Source organism: Mus caroli, chromosome 6 (assembly GCF_900094665.2).
Source record: "Mus caroli chromosome 6, CAROLI_EIJ_v1.1, whole genome shotgun sequence".
In the NCBI taxonomy this organism is placed as follows: domain Eukaryota; kingdom Metazoa; phylum Chordata; class Mammalia; order Rodentia; family Muridae; genus Mus; species Mus caroli.
In genome coordinates this window covers 109,104,860-109,121,812 of record NC_034575.1, presented here as the reverse complement: position 1 = coordinate 109,121,812, position 16,953 = coordinate 109,104,860, and the positions used below count along the sequence as shown (strand labels likewise).

The 16,953-nt window shown below is 47.5% G+C and overlaps 1 protein-coding gene and 1 long non-coding RNA gene across 12 annotated transcripts in view; one reads left to right on the top strand and one right to left on the bottom strand.

The window, feature by feature from the left end:
* Window positions 1-2,999, bottom strand: part of LOC110295900 — a 46,162-nt gene extending 43,163 nt beyond the window's left edge. Inside the window, exon 1 of the long non-coding RNA XR_002378133.1 lies at window positions 2,921-2,999. This is a non-coding gene — a long non-coding RNA (uncharacterized LOC110295900). The remainder of the gene's footprint in view (window positions 1-2,920) is intronic.
* Window positions 1-16,953, top strand: part of Atp2b2 (ATPase plasma membrane Ca2+ transporting 2) — a 301,832-nt gene that overhangs the window by 33,391 nt on the left and 251,488 nt on the right. The gene's annotated exons all lie outside the window — the stretch shown is intronic.

The window sequence follows — 16,953 nt, the reverse complement described above, 5'->3', positions numbered from 1 at the left end:
TCTCTCTCTCTCTCTCTCTCTGTGTATGTGTATGTGCACATGCGTTCATGCATACAAGGCCATGTGTGTTTGTGTGTGTGTCCACACATGTGTGCTCAAGGGGCATGGGGAAGCGTTGTTTATCAACTCACTTTTCTGTTCCTTCGGCAAATGATATTCAGCCTATATAAAGGGAACACATCAGACAGAGCTGGAGAGGCTTGTCAGGAAGAGTGGAATAGAGGTCTGTGGCAAGCACTGGGGTACAGACTTCAGGCTTTCCTCCCAGGGCGAGCCACAGTCCTCTGGCTGCCTCCCCCAGAGGCTCTGCTTTTAGAACTGGCTGGGAAGGGTGCAGAGAGGGGGGAAGCATCCAATCCCCCCTCACCTACAGCCCCTTACCACTAGCTACAGTCCTCCTACACACACGAAGGCTCTGCACCCACAGATCTAACCAAGCTCAGGCAGAATATAGCTGAAACCAAAAGAAGTCTGTACTCAATATGGACAGGCTTTTTCCTTGCTATTCTTACAGCCCAGCAACCTACAGATTCTTTATATAGTATTAGGTAGACATAAAGTACCCAGGAAACTGTGCTTAGCCTCTGCACAAATACCAGGTCATCAGTATATGGAATAACTGTAAATGTCTTTGGAGAACCAGCACCCAAGGACCCAAGGTGGGCAGCCCAGGACTGTTGTGTCCAGTAGGAAAGTTGTAAGCAACTGCCAACTGGACTTTTAAACACATAAAGCAAGTCTTTAAAGTTCCCTGACTTTTGCTTCCTTTCTCCTTGAAATGGGATAGAATGGACCCTTCAAACAGCCCTGGTAGTCCCTTCCCTCCTCAGGAAACCTCCCTGGGTTTCTCTGACAGTAAGGACAGAAGCCCAGGTCAGCAATGTGGTCAGGACATTGGGTAGAGTGGGTGAGAACTGAATGTAGGGTTCCTCTTTTCAATCTCTACTGCAAAGGGAGGTTGGAGGGGCAGGTATGGGAGGTGATGGATTTATGTTGTCGGCAGACTAGATGGCAAGCCCAAGAGAGAGGTGCCAGTGACTGGGGTTGGAGGAGGGCAGCAGTAACAGGGGACAAAGAATGGGCTGAGAATGAGGGCAGCTTGGGTGCAAGAGATACAGAAAGGATAAAAGGACTATTTCGATATCTCCAGGGTCCTGGCTCCATCCTTTGTGTGCACATGCACACTGCCTTCTGGGATGGGGAGAGTGGAAAGGATTGGTCGGATTGCAGAAGGAAGAGACCAGCTCCTCTCCCACACTGCTTGAGAGTCCCTGTTTCTTCCTCCTCCCATAGGGAGCCCATGCAGTCGTGCGTGTGTCTCTGACAGCCTGATTGCCTCTCTGAGAACAAGCCTATTAAAACCCAGTGCCCGGCTTGCGGCTCACATGTGTTTTGGTGACCAGGATTAGTGCTTAATTTCCAGCAAAGCTGCTGGGGCCAGCAGAGTTTAGCCTGCCTGCAAGCCGAGTCCCATGACCAAGGACTCTGGGAATGGGAGTGCTGGGGGGTGCCTGGTGTTACCAGGACAGCTGAACCTGGCCTCTGGGACTAGCTCAGAGGCCCAGACTTGGTCAGGGAGGGGAGCTTTGCACTGATGGAAGAGATGTGTGTTGTGTGTGAGGGGGTAGTATATGTAGGGACCTCAGAGCTGTTATGTTGTTAACAAGCTGTATCCCCCATAGGGACGGTGATGTGATACCCTCATGGGGAAGAGGGGCAAAACCATGCTGGCTTCGAGTCTAGTTGCCTCACCCCTGGCCTTGTGCCCTACTTCCAGGGATAGCTAGCATCTTGTCCTTGGAGGCTCAGTTGATGTCACGTGTGCTAAAAGTCACACCCAGGACATGGCCTTGATGGACTGCTTCTTTTAAATCCTTGTGACAACTCCAGTCACATGTATTCCTTGTTGTCTTGGCCTCACTTTTCCAACTGTCCTGTGAGTGATCTGAGGGTGAGGACCTTGTTCCCTTCCCTCTACCCTAGCTGCCCTTAGCAATGCCCGAGGACAGCGCATGCTGGTGAAAGCAACTGTCCTTGACTGTTGCATATGTAGACTGGTGCATGTCAAAGACTGGGAGGGAGCTAGATGGCCAGAGGCCTTGGTTGCCAAGCTCAGGCATTTGGACCTAATCCTTTGAGCTAACAGGAAGCTACTGCTTAAGGTCCTCACCTCAGTTGGTGGCAAGGAGGGGAGGGAAGAGCACCAATCATGGCAAGTGCTCTGCATGGCAAGGGCCATCCTAAGTGTCCCTGCTCCCTTGGTGCTCCTGACCTCAAAGAGGTTTGATGTGTGAAGGAGACACGGACCCAGCCTTGCATCATTCAGAACTCCTCTCCCTGTGGCTTATACTCCTTTTGTATTCGTGGGGACCACACCACAGTCTCTGTGGCCACATTTCTCTAATTGTCTTTGTGGCTTTGTCAGGTTGTCCCATGTTGTGAAAATGCAGATTCCCTGGCCCAGCCTCTGGTCTCTGGGGAATGGCAGAATATGCTTGCTTTTTTTTTTTTTAAATAGCAGCTACCTGGGGGATTCTAATATGCCATGGAGACTGTAGAACCCTGCTGCAAAATTCCTGGCATTTATTTACCACTTTCCTTCTAGAAACTTCTGCCCCAGATGGCATAAGATAAATACACACAGCAGAAAGCAGGGTCCGTGGATCTCCCTTGAGCCTCTGTCCTCTGGGGAATAATTTCCCTGCTCTTATCCTAGTAGCACCCGACTAAGACCCTTCTTTTAAGACCTGCCCTCTACAGGCAGCCTTCTGACCACCTCTCTCCCCTGTGGCATTTGCCCCATCTCCTCTGAAGTCTTGTATTATTCTGTAAGATCCTCAAATGGCATTGTCACCTCCGCTCAAGTTACTCAGTCATTGAATAAATATTTACCAAAATTAACAAGAGAGAATCGGCTTACCGTTCATAGCTCAAGGTTACACATGGTTCATAGCGATGGGAAAGTCATCGACGCAGGAGCATGAGGGAGATGTCACTGTATATCCACAGTCCAGAAGCAGAGAGAAATGGATGCCTGGGCTCACCTTGCTTTCTCTTTTTCACACAGTCTAGGACCTCAGCCCAGGGGATGGTGCCGCCCACAGTGGGGGGAGGGATCTTCCCAGCTCAAACTAATCAAGATCTTCCCCTATGGGCTATCTTGCAGTCAATTCTAGATCTCAAGTTGACAATTAAAATTAATAGTCACACATCTTTTAGCTGTAGTTCTAATTAGATGCTGAGTTATCAGACAGACAGCACACTGTCCCCAAAGACACTCAACACAGTGAAGGAGACAGACCCACAGACACCATCATCAAGAATTCCAGGTGCAACTTTGTTGTCTGGCTGCCGAGATCTAAATCCTAGCTCCACCCTCAGTGTCTGTGGCCTTAGGTAGACTGTTTCTCACCAATCTGCGTTCCAGCACTCCCATTTATAAACTGGGGCTAGTACTAATGCTTGCCCCAAGGCTTGGTGTGAGAAATGAATAAGGTGCTAGGCCATAGTTCATTCTGGCCTCCAGTATGGAGGTATTGAGTGAGGCAGGGTTGGTGCTGTGTAGAGAAGCCCCAGGAAAGGAGAGGTTCAGTCCTATCTCACCCAAAGTATCCAGGAAGCCCCTCCCCAAACGCCCCCCGCCCCCCGAAGGCAAAGTGGATGTCATGCATGAATGACTCAGCCAAGAAAATGCTTGTGCAGAGAACAAAGGGTGTGCCAGGCTACAGAATAGCCTAAGCACTGAATGAAAAAGAGGAAGTGATGTCATCAGGATGTGCCAAGAAGGCAGTGAGTGGAGACTGCCTTCAGGAAGTCTGGGTGCCTGCCAAGCCTGTTTCCTCCATAGCTGCCATGTCGGGAGAGAGGACAGAGGACTAGATAGAAAGCGCACACCAAAGCTGAGCTAGGGGCAGCAAGGGTTGATACTAGCTGTGGGAAGCCATTGCTAGTTAGGTACATAGTTCTATGGTCCTGCCCTTGGCAAAACATTCTGGAAATTTCCTTGGGACCAGCCTGGAAGGCAGCTGAACATGCCACATGGAGGTTAAGGAGAGTGTGACTAACCATATTCTAGTTTTGTCCTGTTTCCAACCCCATGGCCAGGCTGCAACACCCTTCTTCCCCTTCTGGCACGTCTCTATCATATGTGGCAAAGATACAGTTTATGCCACAGCTGATAAAGACCAGGCCTTATACATTTCAGACAAAAATGTCCCCAGTCAGGAGAAAAGGTGTCCCTTGCCCTGTGACAGAAGCTGCCTCCTAGCCATGTGACATACTCACTAGACAGAGGTCAGCAGTGACCTGCCTGGCTAGCTGGTTACACACCCAGGGAGGCCCCATAGCTGGCCTGTTGCTCAGGGTGCTAGGTTGAGAAATGCTTACTGAGAAAAATCCCTTGAAAAACTACAAAAGAACTTCCCTGTGTGTGTGTTGGTTTTGATTGTCATTAAGTGTGGTAAAATACACAGACTATAAAATTCATCATCTTAACCATTTTAGGTGTTCAGTTCTGGGGCATAAACTATACATGCACACTGTGCAGCCATCCCATCTAAAACCCTGAAACCCACTCATCATCAAAAATTCTCAGCATCTGCCTTTTGCCTTCTGTCACTATGGAACTGACTGCTCCTGAGACCCCACAGAACTGGGATCATGCAGTGTTTTTACTCTTGTGCCTTAGTTAGGGGTTCATTGCTGTAAAGAGACATGGTGACCTTGGCAATTCTTATAAAGCAAAACATTTAATTGGGGCTGGCTTACAGTTTAAGAGGTTTAGTCCATTATCATCATAGCGAGAAGCATGGCAGTATGCAGGCAGGCATGGTGCTGGAGAAGGGCCTGAGAATTCCATAGGCAGCAGGAGACATGTATCATGCTGGGCATAGCTTGAACATATGAGACCTCAAAGCCCACCCCCACAGTGACATACTTATTCCAGCAAGGCCACACCTCCTAATAGTGCTACACACACACACACACACACACACGTAGATGCTTATGTATATGCATATGTATGTGTGTGTGTGTGTGTAAAAACAAAGTTGTTCCTAAATTGGGGCTGTTATGAATAATGCTTCTGACAGCAGATATGGTATATGCTGAAAACCCCAGCACAGGAAAGGATGCAACAGGAGAGCCACAAGTTTGAGGACAAGTCTGGACTAAAATCAAATTTAAAAGGCCTTCACCTCCAATCTATTATAGTGCCATCTTTCTGTCCTTTGAGTGCATATTCTAGACTGTCATGTGATAATTCCATAAGATTTTCCAGGACTATCTACTGTTTCCCAGAGGAGCTGTGTTGGAGACACAACCAGGAGACAGAGATTTAACTGGGAATGGTGTCTTTTGAAACCTAAAAGTCTATCCCATGGTGACACTAGGTCACAGCTTCTAACCCTTCTAAGATACTTCCTCCAAGTAAGAACCAAGTATCCACATATATGAGCCTATGGCTGCCATTCTCATTCAAACGACTAGCATCTAGTTTGTGTCAGATGCTAACTCTTGAACCAGCCAACCTTCCCCAAGGTGGGGTCATGCTATTTGTGTGAGCCTAGTGATGTGTCTCAGTTCCCTGGCTAGGCTTCATGGGTAGACAGAAGCTCTCATAAGGGTTTCAAACTCATATTTAAAAATACGTGAGGTTTTTTTCTGCTTGAGGATGGTGAGGGGGCCTTATCTTAATTGTTAATTGACGAGATTTAGAATCACCAAAGAGGATTATCTTGATTCTGTTAATTAAAGTGGAAAGATTTGCCCATTGTGGGTGTGACCATTCCCTAGGCTGGGATCCTAGACTGTGTAAAAACAAGAAAGATCTGCTGCCTCGGGGTCCCATGGCTGTGGCTTCCCCACTATGATGGACTTTACTCTCAAACTGTGTGCATAATAAACCCTTTCCCCCTTACACTGCTTTTGCGCATGTTTATCCCAGCAACAGAGAAAAGAAAGACAGATGGACTGGCCAGCGAGACATGGACCATGACATGCTAGAGTGCTTGTCACATACACCAACAGCCCTTCCTAAATTGGTTCAGAATTGTAGGAAGAAGAACTGGACACCCCTGTCCACCCAGATACCTGACTGGCTCTGAGATGCCACTGAGCCGGCAGTGCCTGGGCTGGCATCCTTGCCTGCCAAGCTGCTTTCAGCGGTCTCCTTGAAGTTTGCATTTCCTGATGCTCCCAAATTCTCCCCTCTTCTCCCACCTCCATGTTTCCATGCACGCATCTTTCAGGACACATCGGAGAGCCAAATCTGAGCATCCCGGAACAAGAGATGCTTGTAAGCTTGCCATCTGTCCTTCATCCTAGCACCTCTACAGAGGTTGCCCACCCTCCTTGTGACAGCTTTCCTTCCTCTCTGCCCCTTTTGTCCCCTATTCACCTCCTGTCCCCTTTCTATTCAACCACAATGACTTCCTGTCATCTCTTTTCGACTAGATTAAAAGATGTCACCTTCACTGCCTGGCCCGTCGTGCCCTCTCCTTGCCTTCCCATCTGGCCCCTCTGCAGGAGGCCTCTACATCCAAACCTGCTCTCACTCATCCTCTGAAATTTCAGCTGAGCCTACATCTCTTCTAGGGACAACCTAGTGCCCTCTCCACATCCCTCTTCCCTGCCGCCTCATAGTTGCTGATGTGACATGGCAGTGTGCCACCCATCCTTTGATTTCTGTATTCTGAGACTCAACTTCCGCAAATGGCAAGTTTTGAATGTAGATGATCAGGAGAGAAAGAAAAACACCATAAGAAGTCAGAGCTCCTATTGGCCATCCCACCTGCCAAGCAAAGACCCTGAGCATACCTGAGTCCATTTCCCCTGAAGCTAAGGTCTCTCCCTTGTCTGCCTGGCGAAGCCTTTCTACACCCTGCATCTTATATCCTTGCTCTCAGAAAGTTAGGTACCACCCTTCCCTCGGGCCAGATATACTCCACATCCTTTTCCTTCCTGCATCCTTGCTCTCAGAAGACTCCTTCCTCACTCAGAGCCCCACGCTTTCCTGCATCATGGCATGGAACCATTCCCCTTTGTAGTTAATGTTTCCCTCACCTGGCAATTAACCGCATCCTGCTGTGCCTCTGATGTTGTGCAGGAGGGTGCTTCGTGCCTGGTGCTATTGTGCAAGGTGAGTGTTGTCTTGCCTGTTAGTTCAGGAGGGGGAGCAGGCAGGGTGCCTCACCAGCCCTGAGCAGGGCTCTGCACACAGGAGAAGCTTGATCCTGGAGTGATGATGGATGGGGGGTTTGCTGGTTTTCCTCCAGCTCGTCCTTTATTATGCTGTCAAGAAACATTTCTGCAGATTGTTCTCATTCTCCGACTCATCTGCTTTCTCCAATTTACTCAGCCTGTGTACTGAGTCTCCTGGGTGGGTGGTACCTTAGGGATGCAGAAGGGCACCCCCCCCATCCCAGGGCCCTGCATTCTCAAGAAATGATCAGACTCATGGCATGCCTGGGACAAGCAATGGAACCTAAGATCTGGCAAACAAGGCATATAGAAGTAGGGAGCCTTGGAGCTCTGGCCTGGAGGATGACCTGGGATGGTGAAAGACCTTCAGCTATGTCTCCAGGATGCTGTATTTGGGGTGAAATAAGGAAACACAAAGGGGTTTCAGGTGGGGAGCATTTAAGGAACAAAGCAATTCAGATGCCAGGGCCATTGTAACCACCGTGTCTTCTCAGGGAGCCCCAGTACAGAGGGAAAGATCCACAACTACCCTTGTCTACAGAAGCTATTGATTTCAGCCAGGTTGTCATTGTCTCTGAGAAGGCAGTTTCCCCAGATCCTAAGTGTCAACGCCCTCAGATACCAGCCTTTCTGCTTCCTTGCTGTTATTAAAGACAGCGTTCCAAAGGGGTGGAATTCAGTGTCGTCTATAGGAAAGGCTGTATGCTAAGGTTCCCAGTCACCCATGAAAAATATGAGGTTGGCATCATCCTGAATCTTCTGGTCCAACCTACCCTACTAGGAAGTGAAAATATTTGTATTTTTTTGTATTTTATTTTTTTAATTTTTTTATTACGTATTTTCCTCAATTACATTTCCAATGCTATCCCAAAAGTCGCCCATACCATCCCCCCCACTTCCCTACACACCCATTCCCATTTTTTTGGCCCTGGTGTTCCCCTGTACTGGGGCATATAAAGTTTGTGTGTCCAATGGGCCTCTCTTTCCAGTGATGGCCTACTAGGCCATCTTTTGATACATATGCAGCTAGAGTCAAGAGCTCCGGGGTACTGGTTAGTTCATAATGTTGTTNCACCTANAGGGTTGCAGATCCCTTTAGCTCCCTGGGTACTTTCTCTAGCTCCTCCAATGGGAGCCCTGTGATCCATCCAATAGCTGACTGTGAGCATCCACTCTTGTGTTTGCTAGGCCCCGGCATAGTCTCACAAGAGACAGCTCTACCTGGGTCCTTTCAGCAAAATCTTGCTAGTGTATGCAATGGTGTCAGCGTTTGGAAGCTGATTATGGGGTGGATCCCTGGATATGGCAGTCTCTAGATGGTCCATCCTTTCGTCACAGCTCCAAACTTTGTCTCTGTAACTCCTTCCATGGGTGTTTTGTTCCCAATTCTAAGAAGGAGCACAGTGTCCACACTTTGGTCTTTATTCTTCTTGAGTTTCATGCGTTTAGCAAATTGTATCTTATATCTTGGGTATCCTAAGTTTTGGGCTAATATCCACTTATCAGTGAGTACATATTGTGTGAGTTCCTTTGTGATTGTGTTACCTCACTCAGGATGATGCCCTCCAGGTCCATCCATTTGGCTAGGAATTTCATAAATTCATTCTTTTTAATAGCTGAATTGTACTCCATTGTGTAAATGTACCACATTTTCTGTATCCATTCCTCTGTTGAGGGGCATCTGGGTTCTTTCCAGCTTCTGGCTATTATAAATAAGGCTGCTATGAACATAGTGGAGCATGTGTCCTTCTTACTGGTTGGGACATCTTCTGGATATATGCCCAGGAGGGGTATTGCTGGATCCTCCGGTAGTACTATGTCCAATTTTCTAAGGAACCGCCAGACTGATTTCCAGAGTGGTTGTACAAGCTTGCAATCCCATGTATTTTGTTTGTTTGTTTGTTTGTTTGTGTGTGTGTTTGTTTGTGTGTATGTGTATGTGTGTGTGTGTGTGTGTGTGTGTGTGTGTGTGTGTGTGTGTATGCATGTGCCACAACATGTGTGCAAATGCCAGGGACAGCTGGTAGGAATTGGTCTTCTCCTTTCTCCATATGGGTCCTGGGAATTAAACTCAGTTCTTTAGTCTTGGTGGCAAGTTCCTTTACCCACTGATCCATCTTCACCACCCTTGAGAAAGTATTTGAAAGGAAACCATGATGGCTCTCACATAAACAGATTCCCCTCTTGTCATGACTGCCTACCACTATTTATATGGCATTTACTATTTATATAATTTGCATTTATATACCACCATTTATATAATTTGCATACTTATATGCAAATTATAAATGGTTCTTATACTTAGAAAAATTGTAAGGAAATAATCAGAGATTATTTAAAGTATATGATAGGAGGCTGAGAAGAGAGCTTAGTGGGTGAAGAGCTTGTTGAGCAAAGGGCCCTGAGTTTGCATCTCCAGTTGCCACATAAAAAGTCAGGTATAGCAGTATGTGTCCCTAATCCCAGCACTAGGACAAAGGGGCAGGACAGTCCTTAGGGCTTGCTGTCCTGACATTCTAGCCAAGTCAGTGAGCTCCAGGTTCAGGGAAAGACCATCTCAAAACAAAACAAACAAACAAAAAATAGTGTGGAGAACAATAAAGGAAGACACCTAGTGTTGATCTCTGTCCTCCATATGCCTGTGTACACACTTCCACATGTGCCTACACATGCACATACATGTGAGCATGTACACACGCTAACAATAACAACAATAATGCGTGGAAGAAGCTCTGTTGAAGGACTGCACAATTTTGTGTAAGGGCCTTCAGCATACTCAGGTTTGGAAGCCTCAGGATGCCATGGCAACAGTCCACCATGAGTACTGAGGGATACCTGTGTCTTCTGCCAACTTGGCAGAGTTCTGTGTTTCATATGGCTGCAGCAGGGTTCCTTCACAAGGCATCCTGGGAAACCCAAGAACTAGGCTGGGAGCATCATAATGCCACAAGCAGCAACAAGAAGAAGCATCCAACCCCCACACCCAGCCCAGACTACATTTCTGTCACACAAGGAGCTTGGATATGTTCAGGAACAAAAAGCTCTTGCACCTGGCTGGAGTTAACCAAAGAGAAAGGAATGAGCAACATGGCAGTGGGACCCTCTTTTGAATGTTCCTCAGTTGATAAAGCCACAGGAAGGACTGACCGAAGCTGCCGAGTTCTGCCGGCTGGGGCTGCATCGGCTTTCTGCTGTGGATTGTTTCCTTCACTAGCTAAGCTCTCCTTTGATTCCCGTTTACAGGTTGGAAGCTTAGCTGGGCAGGGTCTTGTCCTGCAGTCCCCACTTCCTTCACTCCATTCAGCATCAGGCTTTCCTTTAAACTTCTTATCTATTTGAACACAGAACTTGACTACAAAAAAAAATTTTTTTCCTGGTGCTCTTTTTCTCCTCAGACTTTATTTTGCACTTTTCCTTGCTCAGCTTGTTCCTTTTCATTATAGATCTGCATATGAGTGATTACTAGCAACCATGTGACCCAGTCAATACTAGGCTGTCTTGAGATCTCCTCTGTCAATGCCATTAATCCAAATGCTTCAATTAAGCCTCCAGTGAATTTTTAGGACAAGGGCAAAAAGCAGCCACACTCTGTCAAAATATCACAATATAGTCTCTAGGCCACTTACTACTATCCGTCATCCTCTCCCTTAAACCTCATGAGATGGGGCCACATTGTTCTCAGCAGTACTCTCCTCCAAGTTCCCTCTAGGAGGGCTCATTATTCTCTGATTACAGTGCTCACTGCTTTCCTGATACAAAGTCTAGATTCTGCCAACAAGCAGCATGGCCAGGCCAGGCCTGGCACAGCAATGCCTCTTGCCTTGGTACCAACTTGTGTCTTAGCCACTGTTCTATTGCTGTGTAAGAAACACCATAGCCAAGGCAACTCTTATAAAAGAAAACATTTAGTTGCAGCTGGCTTATAGTTTCAGAGGCTTAGTCCATTATCACGTGGTGGGGAGCTTGACAACAGACATAGCAGGCACGGTGCTGGAGAGGTAGGTGAGAGCTGTATGCTGATACATGCACATGTGCACATGTGCACACATGCACACACACACACACAGAGAGAGAGAGAGAGAGAGAGAGAGAGAACCTCAAAGCCCATCACCAGTGACACACTTCCTCCAATAAGGCCATACCTCCTAATCCTTCTAATCCTTAGTGGAACAAAATAGTTCCACTCTTCCTTTCTGGCAAGGTTTTTAATCCTTCTTCTCTGCTTTTTCACTCCTGATTCCCACTATAAACCTGGCTAAAACTAGCCAAAAGCAACCATTGCTATTCCAAATCCTTGAAATTTCCTCCATCATGTTAGTGTGTTGCCTTTCAATTCAGTTTCCTACAAAAGCTCGTGACATGGACAGTATGCATAAGTTCTTTTACAGAATGTAACAGGAGTGACTTCTAGTCAAATTGACACCTGTTTTCATCTGAAATCTAAGCACTTGACTGAATTCCTGCCAGCATTCTGACATCACACCCCTTGAGCCTAAATAACTTTCTAGCCAACTCTTCTATAACTTTCTAAACTTCTGCAAACCGACCCAGAGGCTTCTGGACCACATTCCTGGGTAATCACCCAGACACAACCCCACTCTTGGTACCAATTTCTCTATCTGGCTTTTTTTTTTTTTTTTTTTTTTTACTGACAAAACAACTGAGGACTCATCTTAAATCATAAAGGACTTGTTTGACACACAGTTTGTGAGATGTCAATCCATGTTCAGTTGGACCTACTGCTTTAGGCTCAAGATGATAAGGTTAATATGATGGAGCAAAGATTCTCTCGTGATGGCATAGTAAGAGAAGTGACAAGAGACAAAGTATACCCTTCAAGTGACTTTCTTCTGCTAACTAGGTTGTATGGCCTGTTTTCTCCCATCGCTAGGTAACATCATCAGATTATGAATCCATCAATGGTTTAATGGTGAGGTTGGAGCTCCCATGAGCTAATCACTTCCCTAAAATCCATATATGGTCTCTGCACTGGTGACTTACATAAGTGCTCCCAATAGAGACAATTCCTAGCTTTGTTGACTGGTCTGAACTGTCAACTCTCCACCACCTAGAATCCCTTGGGAAGAATTTTAATGGGAAAGCATCTACTGCAGCTTGACCTGGGAGCATGTCTGTGAGGGATTGGCTTGAATGCTAAGTGATGTAGAGAGATCCAGTCCATTATGGGTGGCACCATTCCCTAGATAAGGTATCCTGAACAGTGCAACACTGGAGAAAGCTAGGTGAGTCAAGCAAATAGGGCTGCATCTATTCTGTCTCCCTTCATGTCTCCCTGACCTTGACTGAGGATGTGATGTGTGGCTACCTGCTTGAGTTCCTGCCTTGCCTTTCCTCTCCCACATTGGACTATTATCTGGAATTGTAAACTGAATCAAGCCTTCCTCCTAGTTTGCTTTTTATCAGGATATTTTATCACAACAGTGGAAAGGAAGCTAGAACCCTGGCCACATATAACATTAACAATTAGGTGTTCTAAGTATAGAGGCAATAGAAGGAGATTGCACAGGGTCCCTGATAATACATGAAGTACCTCAGCATTTTATAAAATGAGCTTGAGTACTCTTGACCTCTCACCTTCACAGAGGTTTCACAGAGGTCCAAGAGCCAGTCCCTGTGGACTCTGTGGGCAGCCACACTTGAGTCCCATGAAGCTTGGATTTTTCCAGTGTGGCTAGTGGTGATGAGCACTGTCCCCATCTGTCTGCTTGTCAGACTTTGCTGTCTCCAACACTGTCATATGGCTGTTCCCAGGGTGGGGTTATTTTCTTGCATATAGACCCTGTCAACTCTCCTGCTGAAGGTGTCTAGAAGGCTAGGTGCATCTCCCCACCTCCACCACCACCACCTCCAGTGTTCTATCTTAGACAGGCACTGCCTTGTTACTTCTCATTCCAGTGACCAAATTGTTTAATGATCAAGATCTTGCTAACTCTCATTTCATGTATTTTGCCCATCCTCAGTTTGGTTTTGTTGTTGTTATCTTGGTTTTTTGTTTTTTGTTTGGTTGGATTCTTGGGGGTGTGTTAAAATCTGTTGGATGGTATGGGAATTCTATGAGTTAAGTCAGGATATCAATGAACCATTGTCTTTGGGGGAAATCTTTGTTAATAAAAGATTTTGGGTCTCCTGTGGCCTTCAGCATTCAGCTGAATCCCCCATGTTCTCCCTGTCTGAGGGTTGTTAAGGCCTGAAGCCAACCCTTCTCCACCAGCCCTGAGATGAGAAGCTGGTTGGCTCCTGGGCACTGCCCAGGCTCCCCTGTTTTCATCTTATGTTCTTGTGTGCAGAGCCCTGGCTCCCATAGTCAGTGAAAACATGAGTGAAGGGCAAGGTGTTTCAGGAGCCAGGAGGGAGGCAGAAGGCAGGGGTAGGCTGCAGGTGTGGGCCTGTGGGATTGGATGGGATGCCACTGTCAGGCTGATCTTCTCCCTGACCCCTGTGTAGTCAACCGGCAAGACCTTTATCCCTGTCGTCTTCAAAGTTTGGAGACATGTGTCCCCTGCCGCTGAGGGACAGAATGTATGTCCTTGTCACACTGGTAAGGCCAGGGCTCCCCTGCTCCTTCCCCCCCCCAAGACTGAAGAAGGAAAGCCTGGGACCCATGCTGTGGCTGCACCCATTCCAACCCTCACTGATGGAAGCACGAAGCTGTGGCCAGGGTACCCATGAAACCTCAGAGCACCTTTTGCAGTGGCTACCTGCCTGGTCATCATAAACCTGGCAGGGTTGATAAACGTGATGAACCAATGATGCCATGCTGTGAGGACGGGAGCAGGACTGTGTGGAGGGACATCTGCAGAGGTTATACTGCCTGTGAGGTTTACCAAGGCTGGACCAGACTTGGCAGAACATCCTAGATCACTCCCTTTGCCCTCTGGGTTCTCAGAGCACTAGAGTGGAAAGTGGAATATACAGCAGATCTCTTAGCTCCAGGCAAGATGGAGTGCACACGCACACACACACACACACACACACACACACACACTGAAGTCACTTGTGGGCTAGGCAATCATACAGCCTGGTGTCCTCTGGCTGCCCACGGGGACATGGGACAGACACACATGGGTTCATGCTGGTGTGATTCTGAATGCAATGATTCTGGAATCCACTTAGGAGACTTCAAGCTCAGTTTTGTGAATGAATGTTTCACTATGTATGTGGTGGGGAGTTTCTACCCAAGGCTTAAAACTGGAGCAGGTGTCATCATTTGCTGGTAGGAAGATGGCACAGGCCAGTGTTTCCTACTCTCATGAGAAGTAGAAGCCAGGTAGCCTAAGCTGACTAGATGCTTACTGTGTCCTCACACTTCCCACTGACCACTCCCTGCAACCTCTGCATAGAGATCATGGGACCCATCACTCCAGTTGCCTACCCGACTCTTGCTGCCATCAAGGTCACAGTGGCATCAACTTTAAGACTCTTGAGTACTACAAAGGGCTATATTCTCTCAAACAGGACCAACACCCTCTGATGTCCACGTGACAGCATGGAGCTAACTGTATATGTTGATGCCTCACTAATGTACCCCAAAGACCCTGGTCCGCAGCACACAAAGCCTCGAGTGTACATGGGCTGGGGGCTTCTTACTGATTTAGCCCCTCATTCCCACTTTTCTAACCCCAGGATGTCATCCCCTGGTCACTGTCTGGGAGACCAGAAAGTCTGGCATGCAAGCAGTGGGCAGATTCATGGGCAGAAAGGCCGTCCGACAATACCATCAGGGTATAGAAAGTCTCTGTCGTTTCCTCTTCTTTGGAGAGAACAAGTCACCAGGGGGAAGCAGTAAGTTACCCACATGGCCTGTCCTGGGATCCCAGCCTTCTAAGCCTGGAATAAAAGCTTCCCGTCCAGTGACACACACACACACACACACACACACATACACACACACACACACCATCAAGAGCCATATTCCCACGAGGCTAGGGAAGATCTTGGCCTTGTCTCGGTATTGGGAAGATTGGTCTCCTGAGTGTGTTGTAGGTGGCTTGGAATGCCTGTGAGAGGCCTTGGGCGCCATGTTTTGTGGACAAGAGTTGCCTGGTCACCTCCTGGATGAAACGCGGGCAGGGGGAGATGGGATCACCTTGAGATGCTGTGTTGTGACAGATGTTGGAATCCTGGAAGTCAATGTCTCACTGTGCAGCTACTGCCAACTAGGGATGACTAGGCTGTAAACTGATCATGTGGCCCCAGTGACTGCGTAGGTTAGCTTCTTGTCACCATGGCAAATGCCCGAGGGAGCAACTTCTTTTTAGAAAAAGACTTAATTTTATAATTTTTATTTTAAGTGTCTGTGTGTGGTGTGTGCAGGTTTCCACAAAGGGCCAGATGCCTTGGATCCTCTGGCACTGGAATTACAGGCAGTTTTACACCACTAGACATGGGTACTGGGAACCAAACACAGGTCCTTTACAGAAACCACAGATAACTTAACTTCGGAGTCTTTGCTCCTGCCCTGAAGAAGCTCCGTTAGAAGAAGGGAAGCTTTGCTTTGGCCCCCATTTCAGAGGTTTCCATCTGTGCTCTGCTGGCTCCATTGTTGTGAGCCTGTGAGGTAGTGTCACATAGAGATGGTATCATTGACATAGCTGCTCACTTCATGGTGGACAGAAAGCAGAGAGAGCACAGAAAGGGCCCCAGGAGAGATGAAGCCCCAAATATGCACCCCAGTAGCCTAGTTCCTCCAACCAGGCCCCCCTAAACATTGTTTCCCAGAAATACCTTTAGATTATGGCTTCAGTAGTAACTTAATCTTAATCCACTGATCAGGACAGAACCCCTTTGATCTGTCACCTGTGTTACTGGGCCCACCAACTGGGGCCTGAGTCTTTAATCCATGAGCCATCCAGTCCAATACATGGTTGCTGTCCAGACCAGGACAGTGGCCTTGTGTGACACTCAGGAGCATTTTGCCTGCTGTTACAGAGGTTATGGCTCAGCATTGTGGGGAACACAAACTTGCTTCCTTGTGACAGAAGCCCTGAAGGCTCCGTGACTCAATAGGCTCGCCAAGCTATCAACAACAAAAATATGTGCATAGTAGATTGTGGGATCAACCTACTGCTCCTGTGGTACAGAAAAGAATTTTCCAGAAGCTACTAAGTAGATAGAAACATAATTAAGAAGCTAGGATATTAACGTTCCAGCACTTTCCAGACACTGAGAGCCTAAGTTGCTCCTGACTATGTCCCACATGCAGCTTTAGCTCCTGCTCAATATGAAGAGGACCCTGTGCCTCCTCCGGTGTGTGACAGAGCCTGTTTTCCATGTATGGTACTCCCAACTCAGATCCACCTAGCTGTAGGACCCCCCACCCACCCCCGGGCAGGCAGCAGATCTTCCCTGTGCTCCAAGCAGCCCTCCTTAATGCCCATCTTCCCCAAATCCTGCATCTCCAGGGGCCTTTCCTGCACGACAGATGCTGAGGGGTTCTTGAGTAGACAGGTAGCAGAGGAGTGAAGAGCTGTAGGCCAAGGGTAGAGTCCTGGCTCTCCCCCTTGCCAGCTGTGTAACCTAGAACGGATCCTTTCATCTTTCGGAGTCTCAAGAGTCCTCATCTGTGAAATGGGCTGATGATAAAAACCTACAGTTTGCTGTTCATAATAATGTTAATGACCCCATGGAAGGAGTTACATAGACAAAGTTTGGAGCTGTGATGAAAGGATGGACCATCTAGAGACTGCCATATCCAGGGATCCATCCCATAATCAGCTTCTAAACGCTGACACC